Below are 5,593 nucleotides of genomic sequence, written 5' to 3' on the forward strand. Positions count from 1 at the left end.
TCCCTCTTGAGCATGTATGCTTCTGCTACTTGTTCTACATCAGACTTCTTCCGCAAACGGCGAAAAGCTTTGACACGGTGAGTTTCGCGGCATTCCGACTTCGATGCCATGGTTGCCGAAATCCAGTTGCCTTTGAATTTCGGGTGATCCCTCTTGAGCATGTATGCTTCGGCTACTTGTTCTACATCAGACTTCTTCCGCAAACGGCGAAACGCCTAGACTCGGTGAGTTTCGCGGCATTCCGACTTCGATGCCCCTGTTGCCGAAATCCAGTTGCCTTTGAATTTCGGGTGATCCCTCTTGAGCATGTATGCTTCTGCTACTTGTTCTACATCATACTTCTTCCGTACATGGCGAAACACTTTGACTCGGTGAGTTTCGCGACATTCTGACTTCGATGCCCCGGTTGCCGAAATCCAGTTCCCTTTGAATTTCGGGTGATCCCTCTTGAGCATGTATGCTTCGGCTACTTGTTCTTCATCAAACTTCTTCCGGAAACGGCGAAACGCTGTGACTCGCTGAGTTTCGCGGCATTCCGACTTCGATGCCCCGGTTGTCGAAATCCAGTTGCCTTTGAATTTCGGGTGATTCCTCTTGAGCATATATGCTTCGGCTACTTGTTCTACATCAGACTTCTTCCGCAAATGGCCAAACGCTTTGACACGGTGAGTTTTGCGGCATTCCAACTTCGATGCCCCAGTTGCCTAAATCCAGTTGCCTTTGAATTTCGGGTGATCCCTCTTCAGCATGTATGCTTCTGCTACTTGTTCTACATCAGACTTCTTCCGTAAAAGGCGAAACGCTTTGACTCGGTGAGTTTCGCGGCATTCCGACTTCGATGCCCCTGTTGCCGAAATCCAGTTGCCTTTGAATTTCGGGTGATCCCTCTTGAGCATGTATGCTTCTGCTACTTGTTCTACATCAGACTTCTTCCACAAACGGCAAAACGCTTTGACTCGGTGAGTTTCATTGCATTCCGCTTCGATTCCCCGGTTACCGAAATGCAGTTGCCTTTGAATTTCGGGTGATCCCTCTTGAGCATGTATGCTTCGGCTACTTGTTCTACATCAGACTTCTTCCCCAAACGGCCAAACGCTTTGACTCGGTGAGTTTCGCGGCATTCCGACTTCGATGCCCCGGTTGCCGAAATCCAGTTGCCTTTGAATTTCAGGTGATCCCTCTTGAGCATGTAAGCTTCTGCTACTTGTTCTCCATCAGACTTCTTCCGCAAACGGCGAAACGCTTTGACTCGGTGAGTTTCGCGGCATTCCGACTTCGATGCCCCGGTTGCCGAAATCCAGTTGCCTTTGAATTTCAGGTGATCCCTCTTGAGCATGTATGCTTCTGCTACTTGTTCTACATCAGACTTCTTCCGCAAACGGCGAAACGCTTTGACTCGGTGAGTTTCGCGGCATTCCGACTTCGATGCCCTGGTTGCCGAAATCCAGTTGCCTTTGAATTTCGGGTGATCCCTCTTGAGCATGTATGCTTCAGCTACTTGTTCTACATCAGACTTCTTCCGCAAACGGCGAAACGCCTTGACTCGGTGAGTTTCGCGATATTCCGACTTCGATGCCCCTTTTGCCGAAATCCAGTTGCCTATGAATTTCGGGTGATCCCTCTTGAGCATGTATGCTTCTGCTACTTGTTCTACATCATACTTCTTCCGTACATGGCGAAACACTTTGACTCGGTGAGTTTCGCGACATTCTGACTTCGATGCCCCGGTTGCCGAAATCCAGTTCCCTTTGAATTTCGGGTGATCCCTCTTGAGCATGTATGCTTCGGCTACTTGTTCTTCATCAAACTTCTTCCGGAAACGGCGAAACGCTGTGACTCGCTGAGTTTCGCGGCATTCCGACTTCGATGCCCCGGTTGTCGAAATCCAGTTGCCTTTGAATTTCGGGTGATTGAGCATATATGCTTCGGCTACTTGTTCTACATTCTTTGACACGGTGAGTTTTTTTCCAACTTCGATGCCCCAGTTGCCTAAATCCAGTTGCCTTTGAATTTCGGGTGATCCCTCTTCAGCATGTATGCTTCTGCTACTTGTTCTACATCAGACTTCTTCCGTAAAAGGCGAAATGCTTTGACTCGGTGAGTTTCGCGGCATTCCGACTTCGATGCCCCTGTTGCCGAAATCCAGTTGCCTTTGAATTTCGGGTGATCCCTCTTGAGCATGTATGCTTCTGCTACTTGTTCTACATCAGACTTCTTCCAAACGGCAAACGCTTTGACTCGGTGAGTTTCGCGGCATTCCGACTTCGATGCCCCGGTTGCCGAAATCCAGTTGCCTTTGAATTTCGGGTGATCCCTCTTGAGCATGTATGCTTCGGCTACTTGTTCTACATCAGACTTCTTCCGCAAACGGCGAAACGCTTTGACTCGGTGAGTTTCGCGGCATTCCGACTTCGATGCCCCGGTTGCCGAAATCCAGTTGCCTTTGAATTTCAGGTGATCCCTCTTGAGCATGTATGCTTCTGCTACTTGTTCTACATCAGACTTCTTCCGCAAACGGCGAAACGCTTTGACTCGGTGAGTTTCGCGGCATTCCGACTTCGATGCCCCGGTTGCCGAAATCCAGTTGCCTTTGAATTTCAGGTGATCCCTCTTGAGCATGTATGCTTCGGCTACTTGTTCTACATCAGACTTCTTCCGCAAACGGCCAAACGCTTTGACTCGGTGAGTTTCGCGGCATTCCGACTTCGATGCCCCGGTTGCCGAAATCCAGTTGCCTTTGAATTTCGGGTGATCCCTCTTGAGCATGTATGCTTCGGCTACTTGTTCTACATCAGACTTCTTCCGCAAACGGCGAAACGCTTTGACTCGGTGAGTTTCGCGGCATTCCGACTTCGATGCCCGGTTGCCGAAATCCAGTTGCCTTTGAATTTCGGGTGATCCCTCTTGAGCATGTATGCTTCTGCTACTTGTTCTACATCAGACTTCTTCCGCAAACGGCGAAACGCTTTGACTCGGTGAGTTTCGCGACATTCCGACTTCGATGCCCCGGTTGCCGAAATCCAGTTCCCTTTGAATTTCGGGTGATCCCTCTTGAGCATGTATGCTTCGGCTACTTGTTCTTCATCAAACTTCTTCCGGAAATGGCGAAACGCTGTGACTCGCTGAGTTTCGCGGCATTCCGACTTCGATGCCCCGGTTGTCGAAATCCAGTTGCCTTTGAATTTCGGGTGATTCCTCTTGAGCATATATGCTTCGGCTACTTGTTCTACATCAGACTTCTTCCGCAAATGGCCAAACGCTTTGACTCGGTGAGTTTCGCGGCATTCCAACTTCGATGCCCCGGTTGCCTAAATCCAGTTGCCTTTGAATTTCGGGTGATCCCTCTTCAGCATGTATGCTTCTGCTACTTGTTCTACATCAGACTTCTTCCGTAAAAGGCGAAACGCTTTGACTCGGTGAGTTTCGCGGCATTCCGACTTCGATTCCCCTGTTGCCGAAATGCAGTTGCCTTTGAATTTAGGGTGATCCCTCTTGAGCATGTATGCTTCTGCTACTTGTTCTACATCAGACTTCTTCCACAAACGGCAAAACGCTTTGACTCGGTGAGTTTCACTGCATTCCGCTTCGATGCCCCGGTTGCCGAAATGCAGTTGCCTTTGAATTTCGGGTGATCCCTCTTGAGCATGTATGCTTCGGCTACTTGTTCTACATAAGACTTCTTCCCCAAACGGCGAAACTCATTGACTCTGTGAGTTTCGCGGCATTCCGACTTCGATGCCCCGGTTGCCTAAATCCAGTTGCCTTTGAATTTCAGGTGATCCCTCTTGAGCATGTATGCTTCGGCTACTTGTTCTACATCAGACTTCTTCCGCAAAAGGCGAAACGCTTTGATGCATAGGTTGAGGAAATCCAGTTGCCTTTGAATTTCGGGTGATCCCTCTTGAGCATGTATGCTTCGGCTACTTGTTCTACATCAGACTTCTTCCCCAAACGGCGAAACTGTTTGACTCGGTGAGTTTCGCGGCATTCCGACTTCGATGCCCCGGTTGCCTAAATCCAGTTGCCTTTGAATTTCGGGTGATCCCTCTTGAGCTTGTATGCTTCGGCTACTTGTTCTACATCAGACTTCTTCCGCAAACGGCGAAACGCTTTGACTCCGTGAGTTTCGCAGCATTCTGACTTCGATGCCCAGGTTGAGGAAATCCAGTTGCCTTTGAATTTCGGGTGATCCCTCTTGAGCATGTATGCTTCTGCTACTTGTTCTACATCAGACTTCTTCCGCAAACGGCCAAACGCTTTGACTCGGTTAGTTTCGCGGCATTCCAACTTCGATGCCCCGGTTGCCTAAATCCAGTTGCGTTTGAATTTCGGGTGATCCCTCTTGAGCATGTATGTTTCTGTTACTTGATCTACATCAGACTTCTTCCGTACACGGCGAAACACTTTGACTCGGTGATTTTCGCGGCATTCCGGACTTCGATGCCCCGGTTGCCGAAATCCAGTTGCCTTTGAATTTCGGGTGATCCCTCTTGAGCATCTATGCTTTGGCTACTTGTCTACATCAGACTTCTTCCGCAAACGGCGAAAAGCTTTGACTCGGTGAGTTTCGCGGCATTCCGATTTCGATGCCTCGGTTGTCGAAATCCAGTTGCCTTTGAATTTAGGGTGATTCCTCTTGAGCATGTATGCTTCGGCTACTTGTTCTACATCACACTTCTTCCGCAAACGGCCAAAACGCTTTGACTCGGTTAGTTTCGCGGCATTCCAACTTCGATGCCCCGGTTGCCTAAATCCAGTTGCCTTTGAATTTCGGGTGATCCCTCTTGAGCATGTATGCTTCTGCTACTTGTTCTACATCAGACTTCTTCCGTAAAAGGCGAAACTTTTTGACTCGGTGAGTTTCGCGGCATTCCGACTTCGATGCCTTGGTTGCCGAAATGCAGTTGCCTTTGAATTTCGGGTGATCCCTCTTGAGCATGTATGCTTCGGCTACTTGTTCTACATCAGACTTCTTCCCCAAACGGCGAAACTGTTTGACTAGGTGAGTTTCGCGGCATTCCGACTTCGATGCTCCGGTTGTCTAAATCCAGTTGCCTTTGAATTTCGGGTGATCCCTCTTGAGCATGTATGCTTCGGCTACTTGTTCTACATCAGACTTCTTCCGCAAACGGCGAAACGCTTTGACTCCGTGAGTTTCGCGCATTCTGACTTCGATGCCCAGGTTGAGGAAATCCAGTTGCCTTTGAATTTCGGGGTGATCCCTCTTGAGCATGTATGCTTCTGCTACTTGTTCTACATCAGACTTCTTCCGTACACGGCGAAACACTTTGACTCGGTGAGTTTCGCGGCATTCGGACTTCGATGCCCCGGTTGCCGAAATCCAGTTGCCTTTGAATTTCGGGTGATCCCTCTTGAGCATGTATGCTTTGGCTACTTGTTCTACATCAGACTTCTTCCGCAAACGGCGAAAAGCTTTGACTCGGTGAGTTTCGCGGCATTCCGATTTCGATGCCTCGGTTGTCGAAATCCAGTTGCCTTTGAATTTAGGGTGATTCCTCTTGAGCATGTATGCTTCGGCTACTTGTTCTACATCAGACTTCTTCCGCAAATGGCAAACGCTTTGACTCGGTCA

This window comes from Populus alba, chromosome 8, assembly GCF_005239225.2.
Source record: "Populus alba chromosome 8, ASM523922v2, whole genome shotgun sequence".
Classification (NCBI taxonomy): Eukaryota; Viridiplantae; Streptophyta; class Magnoliopsida; order Malpighiales; family Salicaceae; genus Populus; species Populus alba.